Below are 15,307 nucleotides of genomic sequence, written 5' to 3'. Positions count from 1 at the left end.
TCCTGCCCCAGGGACAGGAACGTGGCCTTCCTGCCTCTCCCCAGCCTCCTCCCCTCCCACTCTGTCTCTCTGTAGCCCAGGCTGATGTCTCCAGACGGGCACAGTCTGAGTTCCCGGCTCCAGAAAAAGTGGACAAAGCCACACTCGGCCTGGGTTGGGCAGCCGGAGGGATCACAAAGGGAAAATCATTAGAAACGTACTAAGCTGAATATGTACAACTGAGGATGCTGAGTGTGCCCACGCTGCTGCTACTTTATTTACTTAGTAAAATCAGCCTGTGTGAGGGGCAGAGACCGGCAGTGTGTGTTCGAAGGCCTGGGCTCTGAGGGGTGACCGCCATCCCAATGTTAACAGCACAAGGCCTCCCCAGTTTTGCAAGGAGAGTGACACGTGTGGGAGGGCCAAGTCCAAGGCAAGCGCAGAGTCTGGGGCGGCGACCTTGTCCCACCTCACCATCGATGGACCTCAGCCTGCGGGGGCGGAGCCTCAGGCCCGGAGCCACAGGTGGGCAGTGCGGTGGGGAAGCTCAGAGGCGCTGCCGGGCCGGCCTACCGTCCGCTCCTCAGCTCTGTGACGCCGAGACGCGCACACAACATGCCTCCCCTGGGGCTTCCAGGAAAATCGGGGCAATGGATGCCCATCCTGCTCCCTTCAGCGGTGAGTGAGGAGCCGTGAGCGCAACTGAAAGCAAGTTGCATGCTCTGAGCTCGTCTGCACAGCTTTCTTCATAGAATGGCATTTCCTTCTCCCCCAGACAGGGCACGAGTGTTCATTGTAACAGTTAAATGGATTCCCTCTTCTCTTCTAACTTTTTATTTGGCATGATTTCAAATTACAGAGAAGTTATTAAAAAGTACAAAAAAAAAGCCCATACGTTACTTACCTTGATATCTATCTCTATTATCTATCTACCTACTAGTATCTATCTATCTATCTATCTATCCATCCATCTATCTATCTGTCAGTGTGTCTATCTATCTATCTATCTATCACCATCTATCTATCTCCCAGGTAGCCCCAAGTCCCTCTATCTCTAAACACCTCAGCAAATATCTCCCAAGAATGAGAGCAATCTCATTGGTTGCCCAGTGCCATTGCCAACATCAGCACACATAGCATTGCTGTGACCCAGCTTAGCCCGCGTCCCTGTTGTCTCCATCCTGCAAAGCTCTTTTTCCTCATTCACAACCCAGCCCAGGACGCGGCTCCTGCTCAGGGTCCTGACAGGTTAGTCTCCTCTCCTCTGGCTCTGCTCTCTGTCTCTCCTCCTCCCCCAAGGCTGCACTTTCTGAGCAACGCTGGCAGCTGCCTGGTAGAACCCTCACCTTGGGCTTGGGTTTGTCTGGGGTCTGCTCAGAAACGCGAGAGCATGAGTTTGAAGGAAATCCCGCAAAGAGAGGCCCTCAGCTTCCTCGTAGGAAGCACGGTGTCAGGGGGCCTTGCTCTGGGAGCAGGAACCCAGCTCGCCTGGACAAGGAGGGGTTTCCCCACCAGGAGGCCACCCCTTTCCCTCTGTCCTTCTGCTCCTGGTAAAACTAGCACCCACCAACTGAGCCTCCGTTGGTGATTCCTGGTTGAAGGAATGAAGACTCTGGTGGCTGTGAAATGGGAATTTAACTCCATTGTTTTTTCTGTTCTTGGCTGGAACCTAATTATTCCTCCCCCGTGTCTTAATTTGTTCACTGATTGAGCTGCATCAGCGCGGACACGTGGCTCTGGTTTGACTTGAGAGGGTAATGAACTGGGTCGTTATTTGTTCTGATGCTCAGATGTCCCCGCTTTGACAGTGGGAGCCTCTCCAGCTGAACTCAGGTCGTGCGGGCACATCGCCATCACCTGTTTTTAGCACGGCCTTCATTCCGGGCACAACAGCTGCTCTTGGAGCGCCTGTGTCTGATTCTCCTTCTCTCCGCTTCCTTCCCTGGGAAATGGTCATTAGAACTCAGGACTGGGGCCAGTAGGTGTGCTTGCTGCTCCTGAGTGTCACTGCTTCCAGGCCCTCTCAGGAACACGTCATTTTAAAAGGTTTTCTAAGTAATTGATGAATGTCAGATATATAGGCCAAGAGGTTCCTCAAAGATTAAAAATTTCAAAATGATCCAGCAATCCCGCCTCTGGACATTTACCTAAAGGAAATGAGAACAGGACCCCAGAGAGGCATTGTACCCCCACATTTGCCATAGCAATATCCACAATAGTAGAGGCATAGAAATAACTGTGTCCACAGATGGATGAATGGACAAAGAAGATGTCAGCGTGATGTCTCTCTCTCTCTCTTTCTCTCTCTCTCTCTCTCTCTCTCCCTCCCTCCCTCCTTACCTTCCTACCTCCTCCCCCCCCCCCTCTCTCTCACACACACACACACACACTCCACACACTGCGTGGAGGCCACGCCTGTCACCCGCACACACAGCAGATGTGCGTTCATACCCGCATGCTCCTCCACACCAGTTCACTCAGCCCAGCCTCCCACGTGGGTGACTCCCTCCAGGACAGCGGGGGCCCTGGCTCCTGTCCCCAAATCCTCATTTGCCCAAATCTGGAGCAGAACACCCACACCGTAGTTTCAGAACTGCTAACCCATCCTCCAAGGAAAGACAAACCTCCGGCGTCCAGTTCAGGAGGGTCCGTGGCTCGTTCTGACTTCAGATCGAGGAGCTCGGAGGCGGCGCGGTGGCCAACGTCCCGTGGGGCCGCCATGTGGCCGCGTCAGCGTGGCCGCACTTTTCACAGGAAGTGCCAGGGGCTCCGTGCGTTTCTGTTTGTGTTCCGCTTTACGGTCTTCCCCCGTTCGTGGTGATTGGACTTTGTTGAGTAGTAAAACATCGACATGGTTCCAAGGTTAAAGATTTGCACCAAGAGATATTTTTAAAGAAGTGTCACGTCCGCCCAGCTCGCCACTCCATCCTCACCGCCCCTCGGAAGGAGCCGGGCTTGCTCGTTTGGGGTTTATCCTTCCTGTATTTATTCTGGCAAAAAAGCAGCAGATGCGTATGTATTTCTTTATAATAGTCAGTACCAGGGTTCTTCCTGGCGTAGAGAGGGGCACCGTCCCGCCCTCCACAAACACACACACACACACACACACACACAGACACACACACAGACACACAGACACACACACACAGAGACACAGACACACATACACACACACACACACACACACACACACACCAGATCGGGCTGCCCCTCCGCTGACTCGGAGGGCCGGAGGGTCAGCGGGGGACACAGAGCCAGCTCGGAGCTGAGTGGATGTTACAAGTTCACTGCGGTCTGAGCCCACATCCATCAACCGGCTGCTAATCCTTCCTGACAGACGTCCCAGGAGAAACTTGAAGTGCTAACGAGTTCCAGAGTTTAACGAGTGCGAGCGCCAGCGCTTGTGTTCCGGAGGCTGGAAGGAGAAGTGCTCCGTTTCCATCTGACTGACCGTGACAAGCCACCAGCACAGCGCCCGCCGCCCCGCCTGCGTGTTCTCCCCCGACCCCGGGCCCGGAGATCCGCCTCCATCTCTAGAGTTTCGTCCCCATAAGCCTGTGCTCGGGAGACCCCAGAGCCTCAAGCCCCAATCCCTTCTTAAGAGGCATTTGATATGCCACCCGCGGGTGACAATGGCAGGTCTGTCTGCGCCATGGCTCCCGGCCTCCCGGCCACAGGTGAGGAAGGAGGACGGTGCTCCACCCGGCTGCACCTGCGCTCCCTGAGCGAGCCAGGAATGTGAGCGATTCCAGTGTCTCCGCCGAGAACTCAGCTGCGTCGCCTGGGACACACGGGGCACTTTGCTCCTTTGTTCCCGCTGCCCTCCTTGGCAGGACACGGCCCCTGGGGACGGCAGGTGAAGAGCCTCAGGCGGCTGCCCAGCTCAGGGCGCAGCTGCAGCCGAGGCGGCGGCCTCTGTGGCCTGCAGGCCTGGGCAGCATGGGCCCGCCCGGGCATAGGAGCCCCGCTCTGCTAGGTGTGCAGGGACAGAGCGTTCCTCTCCGCCCCCCCGCCCCTCCACCATTTCCACACACAGCCCAGCAGGGTAGGGGGTGCGTGCCCTTAGGGCAGAGAAGAGTGAGTTCCCTCCCTGATCCCCTCTCTAACCTCCGCAGGCTGACAGCGCCCCTCGAGCCCCAGGAGGCTCAGGATGGGGAGGACATGTTGATGGATTGTAACGTATATGCTGGCGCAGTAACATCCCGGCGAGGCCCTTTGACAGAATCTCGGGTTTGGGAGGGCCTCAGAGGTCACAGGCCTGTCTCCCTCTGCCCAGCCGTCCTTCTGCAACACCGGTGACAGCTGGCCACAGCCTCTGGCCCCGCACGCCCAGTGATAGGGAACTCTATACCGCTCAACAGCAGACTCCTGCGCATCCTCCAAGACCCTGATCCGATGGCATCTGCCGCTCCAGCTTCTGCCCACTCCCCCAGCAGGCCACCTCCCGGACTGGCGGCTCTCCCTCCTCCGGAGCCTGACCTTGGGATTTCTCTGCTCATCGTCTGTCTCTCCTGTTGGTCTCAGAGCTCTTTAAGGGAGCAACATACCACACACCTTCATCTCCTCAGGTCTTTGTAAAAATATATTTTTATTGATTTCAGAGAGGAAGGAAGAGGGAGAGAGAGAGAGAGAAACATCAACGATGAGGGAGAATCATTGATCAGCTGCCTCCTGCATGCACCCTGTGGATTGAGCCCCCAACCTGGGCATGTGCCCTGACCTCGACCTCCTGGTTCATAGGTTGACACTCAACCACTGAGCCACACAGGCCAGGTGTCTCCTCAGCTCTTAATTCAACACCTGACACTCAGGCGCTGTTCCAATAATTGTTGTTGAATATGCAAATGAGCACATTCCCCTAAGAGCGCTCATTCAGTCAAACAGCTACAGTTATAACTGGAAATTCCATGCTCACACTGCGTTCCTGTCTCGTGGCCTGCATTTGGGGAAATTCATGTATTACTTCTGCAGTCAGAGAGAGGAATGCCTTTATTTTCCTTTTATGTGAGTTTACAACCAACTCCCAACGGGAAGGAGCCAGCGGCGTCTCGGTCCTAAATGCAGGGTTTGGGTCCAGACAGACCCAAGCTAACCTTCCAGGCCCAGCAGGGACCCTCCTTACGGTCCCTCATCAGGGGTATGGACTCACAGACAGAGTGAGCCTGGGTTTCAGGCCAGGACCTCGGCCGTCAGGAAACACCCTATTGTTACGAATCTCCTTTAATCCCCACAAGCTAGGTAATGGGGGGGCATCAGCACCCCGTTGTCCAGAGGTGGGTGCGAGTCTGAGGCGGAAAGTCCTTCACCCGAGTCGGCCTGACAGGGGAGCCCCACTCATGAGCTGAACGTCCACGTGAATCTGTGCCAGCGCCGCAGACCCTGCCTTGGCTGATGGTGCAGAGGCTCAGGGCATTCAGAGTGTCTCCAGCTTCTGTGTGTGAGAGGTGGCAAGGGCTGTCCGGAATCCCAGAGAGACAGCGCCATGTGCGTTCAGGAGTGTGTGTGTGGAGGGGGCGGGAGGGGGGGGGGACCTTGAAAAGAAGAACACTGAGGTCCGGGGATGCTCACGGGCGTTGCTGATGTTTGGAGGCCGGACCCAGACCTGGCAGCCACCCAGCCCGTCTCTCCTCCCCACTAATTCAGCCTCCTTCCACACTCCCTCATGGGACTCCGGACGGCCAGCCATAGGCTCCCAGCAAGGACTCTGGCTCCCGCAGAGCCGCGGTCCAGCGCTGTCCTCCAGAAGGCTCTGGGCCTGCAGGAGGGTTTGTGGGCTTCCTGGTGCCTTTCTCTGGGCGCTGGCTGCTCCAAGGCAGGTCACACTGCCAGCTTCCGGTGAAGGCACCCGAGGTGGTTTGGGAGCCAGCGGTGATGTCACCTGGAGAGGCCGGGAGGAGGAAGAGGCCAAGAGGAGGAGAGGCCGGGAGGAGGAGGCCAGGAGGAGGGAGGCTGGGAGGAGAGGCCGGGAGGAGGAGAGGCGGGGAGGAGGAGAGGCGGGGAGGAGGAGGCCGAGAGGAGGAGACGCAGGGAGGAGAGGCCAGGATCAGGAGGAGGCTGGAAAGATGAGAGGCCGGGATGAGGAGGAGGCGGGGAAGAGGAGAGGCTGGGAGGAGGAGAGGCCGGGAGGAGGAGAGGCCGGGAGGAGGAGAGGCCGGGAGGAGGAGGCTGGGAGGAGGAGAGGCCGGGAGGAGGAGAGGCCAGGAGGAGGAGAGGCCGGGAGGAGGAGGCCGGGAGGAGGAGAGGCCGGGAGGAGGAGAGGCCGGGAGGAGGAGGAGGCCGGGAGGAGGAGAGGCCGGGAGGAGGAGAGGCCGGGAGGAGGAGAGGCCGGGAGGAGGAGGCTGGGAGGAGGAGAGGCCGGGAGGAGGAGAGGCTGGGAGGAGGAGAGGCTGGGAGTAGAGGCCGGGAGGGGGAAGCCGGGAGGAGAAATGTGCACTGGCGGGCAGCGTTCCTGTGAGTGGGAACCCAGTCCGTTCTTTGCCGTTTGAGGCCGGGATGAAGCGGCTCCTGGGGAAGCACCTTAGGGACATGGGCGGGGAAGGAGGGAGAGCTTCCTTTGGGGTTTCCCAAACACCCCCTCGTGCTTGTTTCTCCTCAGTCACGGCCTTCCTCCTGGCCCGGAGCCCGCCCCCGACCTGCCCCCGGTAACCGGAGCCCCGGGGCACAAAGCCCCACTGTCCACGGTGATGTTATCAGCGGCCTGGCCTGCTCCCCGGGAGACAGCCGGCCAGGGTGGCCGCCCGGGGCTGAAACAGGACTCTGCCGCGGAGGACAGAGTGCCTTTGTGAGGAGCGTATCTGGCTCAGCCTGTTCGTGCTGAGGTCCCCACAGCGTGTCCTCCCACTTCCAGCACCAGGCCCCGCGGCAGCGGCTCCGCCCTGGGGTGCTGGGCGGCCGGAGCGGGGGTGGGGTTGGGGGCTGCATGGCTCCCCTCAGCTCCAGTCTTGGGGCCACAGAACTCTGAGCCATTATGCTATGTAACGCAGACAAGCCTGTGGCTGGCCCAGCTCTGCTCCAGAGCATGAGAGCAGGTTAGAGCAGGGCAGCCTGGCAGTCAGAGAGAGACACAGTGTCCTCCATGGGGGACCACGTAACCTCTGATGAACCGTTGAATGCGTGCACCCCAACACACCAGCTCGGTGCTCAGGACATGTCTCTTGACCTCTCCAAGCCTCAGTTTCCCTGTCTGTCAAGTGGAGATACTGTGCCCACTTGGCAGAGTCACTGTGATGAATGCAGACATCAAATTCAGACCAACCGGCCTGGGGCCGATGCTCAAAGAGCAGCAACGTCAGCGCCGAAAGGGTTCCCACCCCATCTCCAGAGCCGTTAGCGTGGGCCTGCGGCCTCATCACCCCGTGAACACAGCGTGGAGATCGGCACAAACTGGCAGAAAACCAGCAAATAAAACCAATGCCTTTGAATGCCAACACCCCTTTTCTAAAATACGTTCTTACTGATTTCAGAGAGGAAGGGAGAGAGACAGAAACATCAGTGATGAGAAAGAGTCATGGATTGAATGACTCCTGCACGCCCCACACTGGGGATCAAGCCCACAAACCAGGCCTGTGCCCTGACTGGGAATGTAACCGTGACCTCCTGGTTCATAGGTCCACACTCAGCCACTGAGCCGCACGGGCCAGGCTCATCACCTCTTAATGACATACACTGCCCACGTCCACAGGCGGGGCTCGGAGGACGCTGCCTGCTGGAAACCAGAGGGTCTGGTGTCTGGAGTCCCAGCCCCCACCTCCAACGCAATTGACGGTTCACTCCTAGGGCAGGGTCTGATGGGACGCACAGAACCATCCAGCCCTCAGCGAGTCCAGTCTGACTGGAGTGAGGACAGGCAGGACAGCACGGGGGAGGGGCTCAGCTGGGAAGAGACGATCGGGTCCCCTCCCAGGCTTTGCCGCCTGCCCGCTGGGACTGAGGCCAGGACTGTGAAGCCGCTGAGCCTTTATCGGTAACATGCCGAGTGGGTGTGAGAACGCAAGGGGCGGGTCTACTGGGCTCAGCAAATATTTGCCAAATAAATGACTTTGGTGGCGGAATTGCACTAGGAAGGGGAGAAAGGCCACCGCAGGGCACCATTGGGGGTGAGACCAGCTTGTAGCACTACTGACCATGCTGGACATGCAGGGGCAGAGTGCTCCCTAACCAGCCCTCTGACCGCCTCGGAGAGAAGAACGAGGCCAACGAAAAGCTTGAATACGGAGAAGCTGGAAACTGCCAGGAAGTGACGTCCGAGCTTCGCCTGCTGCATGCAGCCCGTGCTGGGCCTCCCTGGTTCTGGGGTCAGCTCCCCGGGCAGCCCCAGCAAGCCCACCGACAGGCGGGACACGGAGCTACAGATACTGAGTCCTACTAGCAGATGGCCACGGAGCACATAGTGCGTGCCACGCTGGGTGCTTCGCCCAATGGGGAGCGCCTGTGGTCAGGGGAGGGGGCCGTGCTGGTTCGGATCCGGCTTCCTGTTTAGGCAGGACTGAACGCCCTGTGGACAAAGAGGAGGGCCGGTGGCTCCATCCTGGTGATGGCAGCCTGGCACAGCGCCTCTCCTCGCGGCTGCTGGCACCTCCTGGGTGTGTAGCTCCTTCTTGCTGCCGGATCGCTGAGGATCCCATAAAATGTTCTCTCAGCTCATACATGCTTAGAAAATGCTGTCCCTCACCACAGCCCCGCTTAGACAGCACCGCCAGGCCAACGCGGGCAGCTCTCCGGCACAGTGGCCCCTCGAGAGCAGGTCAGGTGTCTGAGGGCGAACACAGGTGTTTGACAGCCAGCTGTCCTGGCCCGGGGTGACGGCACAGCTGGGAGGGAGCCAGGCCGGGAACCCCCTGGAGCTGGTCTCAGGAGTGAACAGCCCCTATCGGGTGACACCTCGACCAGGATCCTGGACACCATCGCTGGGGGCACGGACCCGGACCTCACAGGGTTTGCTGAGGTGGCCGGACCATTGAACGGCCCTGGTCCCAGTCTGGGCCCGTGGCCCTGGTGGCACAGGCCTCCCTGTGCTTGGGGGCGGGCCACGTGGAGTGGCGGGTGGCTCTGATCGGCCAGCCCTGCTCTGAGCAGGAGCCAGGACCTGCCTGCCGCGGGAGCCCAGGGACAGACATGGAGCAGAACGGGTCCTCGGTCAGAACGCTGCGGCGGTCTGCCTCCGGTCACCGCGGCACCGGCTCTGAGGCCCGGCTGCCGCCCACACGTCAGGCTCCTTCTGCACAGCTCCTCCTGGGCTGGCAGAGCGCCGCTCCCCGCAGCTGGCGGGCAGAGCGGGAACCTCTCCTGACGCAGATGCTCTTCCAGGTGCGGTGGAGGCCTCTGCTCTCTCCTGATTGTCCATTATGATCTGAAATTCCACAATCAGACATGCATTCCTTTGGCTCAGTAATTCCTTCCCTGTTAGAGCCGTGTCAGTCAGTCACACTCTGTGGCTGCATCGGGCCCACCCCTGCCTTAGGAGCTGCTCCCTGAGCTGGGGCGGGGGGGGGGGGGGGGGGAGTTCCCAGAAGAGGAGTTCAAGCCCCAAGCTTCTGTCGCCTCCTCAGCTTTCCCCAGTGACCTGGCCCTGCCCCAGGTTAAACATTAGCAGCCCTGTGATGCGCTTCCCGGAGGATGCCGCTTTATTTCTGCTCCCCCTGCGTGTCCTGCCTCTCCCCCGGGGTGTTCTCTAATGGGGGTGGCATTCACACTACTAACAGCACAAAGGCTTGGGGGCCAGAGGCCTGGCTTCCTGTTGGGCTGCCGCTCAGCAGCTGCGTGACTGTGGCCAATGCACTGGTCTCAGCCTCGGGCTGGGCGGTAAGTTCTCTCTTCCCAGCAGGGGCTGTGAAGGTGCAGGTGGGGGTCACAGCAGGCCCTTTCTCTCCCTCTCCCTCGCTCTGGCCTGACCTGAGAGTCCATGGAATCCTCCGGCCTTGCTCAGCTTCTGGCCCGGACACCATGCACCCTCCTCATGGCCCGGCCTGGTGGTGTTTCCTTTCCCTGGCTCTAGTCTCTCTCCTGCCATGCTGCTCTGGTGAGCTGGCCACAGGGCAGCGGGTCCTGAGGAGACCGGTGCCTTTTCTGAGCCACTAGAACGGAAATCCCAGTGCTCCCCAAAGAGGGCTGACCCATCCAGCCATGCCCGAATCTCCAGGTGTGTGCTAACCCGCGGACTCCCAGCTTGCCCCTACCTCCCACACCAACACCCCTGGGAATGTGGCCTGAACCCCATGTTTGCCAGTCAGGTGAGTCTTACGTACTCGAAGCCTGAGGGCTATTGTCTGACACTCTACGCTTAGTATTTATACCGACTATTGCAACGAAGCCTGGGAACGCATTTCAAGACCACCTTTTCCACTGGTCATGAGCCCCAAGGAAATAATGGGCCTGGATGCTCACAGCTGGCTAGTGACAGACACAGGGGTAATCCAAGTTCAATGCTCCCGGGTTCAGCTCTCGCTCCTCTGCACCATGCTGCCCTGAGGCAGGTTAGTAAGAAGCTAGAAAAAGTTATTGACAAGTGGAATGGGAAGACTGAGAAAGCGAGCTAAAGAGTCAGCTGAGCAATGTACAGCTCGCTAATACAGAGCAAGATCTTTTTTTTTTATTTAATATTTTATTGATTTTTCAGAGAGGAAGGGAGAGGGATAGAGAGTTAGAATCATTGATGAGAGAGAATCATCGACCAGCTGCCTCCTGCACACTCCCCATCGGGGATGTGCCCGCAACCAATGTACACGCCCTTGACCGGAATTGAACCTGGGATCTTTCAGTCTGCAGGCCCACGCTGAGCCGAACTGGTTTCAGCCAGAGCAAGATCTTATCTTCCCAACCAAGGACCTTTAGGAGCAAATGGTTTCCACATCCCAGACTGCCGGGCAGACCCACCAGGGTTCCAGTCCCGCTCTGGTGACAATCTCTGAAGGTGAAACTGACCAGAGAATGACCTTGATCCCTCTTATGTGGTCATTTTACTGCAGTAGCAAATCAAAAAACACACTGAGAAAACTGATGAATATTCTGATTGAGACCTCCCTACAATTCTGGCCTTTAGAAAACAGATAAAAAACCCTTAAGACCAAGGACCCAGTCCATGCTCTCCCCTGGGCACTTCCCCCACCTCTTTCCTCGGGAGTGTGTCTCTGCTTTCTTTCTCCTAAGCTCTGAAGGTTCTGATGAGACTTGCAACCAAGTGAGCAGTAGGCAGCAGCAGCTCGTCCGGGGCTAACCCCCGGAACCCATTCCCCAGGATTCTCCTTTGGCCTCTGTAACTTGTTTCCTGTATCCACACAGCCCAGAGCGGCTCACTTCTCCTGCCTCTGTGACTGCCTTCCCCAAGGCCACGCAGCCCAGTGGGCTCACTCTGCGCTGGGATCTTGCCTCTTCTGTCCCAAGCCCTGCCTTGGTTGTACTGCTCCAGCTTTAATCGATGTCCTCTCCTTATCACCTGGACTCATGTCGTGAAAGCTTCCCAGTGCAGAGTAAAAACCCACACATTCCAGACCGGGCTAGGCCACCTGCCTCAGTCCTGGTCCCTTCCCAGTAAAAGTCTGGCCCTCCAACCACCCTCAGTCCTTTCAGACAAAGAGCCTACTTGACAGAGGACCCACACAGGCCTCAGATTCTGCAGGAAAACATAAAAAAAAAAAAAAAAAAAAAAAAAAAAAAAAAAAAAAAGTGTGTGTGTGTGTGTGTGTGAGAAATAGAGAGAGAGAGCTCCCTCTTTTCCTGCCTCTATTCATTATTATTTTTTTCTTATTTTAAAATTCACCATAGAGGTTAGATGCCTGATACGTTCTTTTTAAATTCCTGAAAGTACAATCATAATTAAATTCCATTACAGGGAAGGAATTTGGATGAATACTGACATGTCTTCTTAGGACTGAGATTGGATCTATGTGCCCACTTAAGTGTCTTACATGCTTCCTTATATTGGAAGCTGTTATATCAGGTTCCATGCTCCTAACCTGATAAAAGATTTCTGGACCCGCGCACTCATTTAAAACATTAGCTACTGCCTGGTGGAAAAATGGATTTAATGGTGCGCCAGGAAGAGGGAAGATGAAAGAGCAGGGGTCTGACTGTCAGCAGGCTCGAGGTTCCAGCCCCGAGAGTGGCTGTGGAACCCTGGGTAGGTCATTGGAAAAATCAGGTAGGAAACGTGAGTGCTTCATGCACTGTGTTCTGGTGAGCCGGGAAGACATGCACATTCTTATAGCCAAGGCGATGGCGATGCGGAAGGAAAGAACCCTGTGGAACTGCCTCATCCCAGCCTTCCCCACACCTGTCGCATTCTCCACGCAGGAGGAGTTTACTGAGCACCTACACTGTGCCCGGCACTGTTCCGGGAACGGGGATTCAGCGGGAACAAAACACACAGGGATGCCCTCCTCACATCTTAGCAGGCAGACACGCGAACAAAACAACAGTTCAATAGACAGCATATTAGATGATGGACAGGATTATGGAATTCAAGAAATCAGGGAAGAGGGCTGAGTAGAAATGAGGCGAGGGACCAGTATTCATTAAGAATAATTATTGTAACATCTCTGGACCTGACGTTTTGCAAACACTACAAGCGGGGCATCCTGCCTGGAAAGTGCCTCGAGCCTGTCTGCTGTAAGTCGTCTCTTTCCCTCTGTGCATGTGGGAAGTAGGGAGGGGAGAGTGTGTCTCTGGCACACAGCTGGTCACTGGGTCAGATTCCTCCCACGATGTCACGTGAGTATAGTTATGCCAGGTGCCTCGGGAGACACCAAGGCAGAGACCATTCCCCTTGCCCTGATGCCATTGAGTGTCTCATCGGATGTGACATGGAGAAGACACCTCCAGGTCAGTGTCTGCCTGGAGCGGAATAAGGGAGACAGAACATGCTCTGTCCCCCGGTGGCCGTCCACCCTCGTCAATGGCCCAGTGCCCTCGTCAATGGCCCAGTGCCCTCGTCAATGACCCAGTGCCCTCGTCAATGGCCCAATGCCCTTGAAAGGACCCAGTGCCCTCATCAATGACCCAGTGCCATCACTTCACCAATTTGGGTCTCAATTTTGCGAAGTTGTTTATACTGGTGAAATACTACCATGTTTCCCCGAAAATAAGACATCCTCCGAAAATAAGACCTACTTACAGGTTTCCTTCTGAGTGAAATATAAGGCATCCCCCCGAAAATAAGGCCCCCCCCAGGCTAAACATGAGAGATTTGGTCCACTGATTCTGAAAGAAATAGAGTTACAAGAAATTCACCAGGAAATTCAGGAATTGGATTGTTATGATGATGTTCCAGAAGATGATGACATGATTGTCATTGAATAAATGAGTAAATTCTTGATACTGTAGGATTCACAGTTTGTCTGGTTTGTGTTGACAACTACTGTATTACCATACCGTATACAGGTAATAAATTTCCTTTATCTTCATTTAACAATAAATGTGTACCGTATTCTTTTTCATGGAAAAATAAGACATCCCCTGAAAATAAGACCTAGAGCATCTTTGGGAGCAAAAATTAATATAAGACACTGTCTTATTTTCGGGGAAACAGGGTATTTAGCATATTTGTAGGAGACAGATTTATTCATGCACTTTTGCTAGGCTCGTTAGAACAGGGCCAGTTAGAACTAGGCCACGGTCCAGGGTGGAGGGGACCTGTGGGAACTGGCAGACACTACCGGACCAGTTTCTGTTTAACCGCACAGCCCCGGACATGGAGACGAGCATCGCCGGTATCGCCAGAGCTCGGAGAGAAGGAAGGGCCCTCGCAGCGCAGGGCAGCGCCGTGAAAACGAGCCGGGGGAGAGCACCGGTGGGCAGGCGTCGTGGGCCCGGAACGCCTGGAGCCAGGGCCGTGCTGGGCCCATCGGTCCGACCCAGAGAGGTTGGCCGGGAGCACGGGAGTGCTCTGGATGCCTCCCAGCCACGGGCCAGATAGGATGGGGGCTGGAGCACTCACAAGTGTCCATCAAGCGGGACCCAGAGGCCCAGGGCACAGAATCCTGGAATGAGAAGGTGGGAATCCAGCCCCATCAAAGGAGGAGCCCGCTAATGCAAGCCCAGCTTGAAGCCCAGTTCCTGTCAGCTGGACCGCACTGCGTGTAGCTACTTAGCACAACGGGCACGTGATCAGGCCGTGGAGGCAGGAACTGCCTAGGGAGTTGGGTTTAGTTTGAAAACGAAGTCCACCCGTGGGAAAATGCAAATTCATCACGTCAGGGGCATCCCTTTCCGCAGCCCCCGGGGCAGTGTCAGATCGGGGTGAAGAGAAGCATTTCAGCCCTTATGGCAGGGGGTGTACTGGGCACAGCACAGCACCAGGGAGGAAGAGCGTCTGGTGCCGAAGGCCGAGCCTCCGCAGCGCCTCACGGATGGGACTAGCAAAGATGACCAGATCGTCCCGTTTTTGGTGGGACAGTCCCGATTTTAACACTGCAGGACACAGAAAAAATTGTTAAAAACCGGGACTGTCCAGCCAAAAGCAGGACGTCTGGTCACCTTAGACTAGACAGTCCCGCACCTCAGACCCCCTCCTGCCCCCACCTGCGCTGATGCTGCACCTGGGAACCTCCCCAAAGCCCGGCCCCCTGTGCTGTCTCCAGACGCAAATGAGAGCAGCAGCGACCCCCGCGGCCAGCCTCCCTGTGGGGACAGACGGATGGGATGGGGCCTGGTGAGAAGGTGGGAGGAGGAGGTCTGATCCTCGGACTCCCCAGATCCGGCTGAGAGACTGGAGGACACACAGCCCTTAGCATCGTTCGGGGAGACAAAGCTTCACAGGCGGCTGACGGTTCCCCGGGGTTTGCCTTTCGTGGAGTGGGTGTAAGAAGCACCATGTTTGGGGTGCACCGACCAGCAAACATGTACGTGGAGCTGTGGCCGCCACATTGAGGGGAAGAAAGACTTCCGTCACCCTCAGTGGCTGGACATCTCTGATGTCACCGCCTAAGGCTGGCTGCAGATCGCCTGCTGGTTCCCACTGAGCTTTGTGTATCTGTTCTGCTGGCGGAGAGCTTCAGAACGCCACACATCCCACGCTCAGAAACTGCTTTTGGGGAGGGCTCTTCATGTTCCCTCTGCTACTTACAGTGTCTTAAGGACACGAACAGCTCCGAGGCGGGTACTATTATACCCATTTTACAGAAAAGAAAGCTGAGGCCCGGAGACAGCAAGTCACTTCCTAAAGGCCACATCGCACAGGGACACTGCCGGTGGGAGCTGGGATTGGACCCAGCAGGCCCGATTCCAAAGCTTGCACCCTTAGCCCAGTCAACGCCCTGTCACATAGGCTAGAAAAGTGAAAAAACGTGCAAAAGCTGCTGAATTGGGAATGTGGCCAAACATCACAAACACCATG

The sequence above is a fragment of the Pipistrellus hanaki genome, assembly GCF_964339955.1.
Source record: "Pipistrellus hanaki genome assembly, chromosome: 18".
NCBI classification, from domain to species: Eukaryota; Metazoa; Chordata; class Mammalia; order Chiroptera; family Vespertilionidae; genus Pipistrellus; species Pipistrellus hanaki.
The sequence above is the reverse complement of the archived record's forward strand: the minus strand, read 5'-3'. Positions refer to the sequence as shown.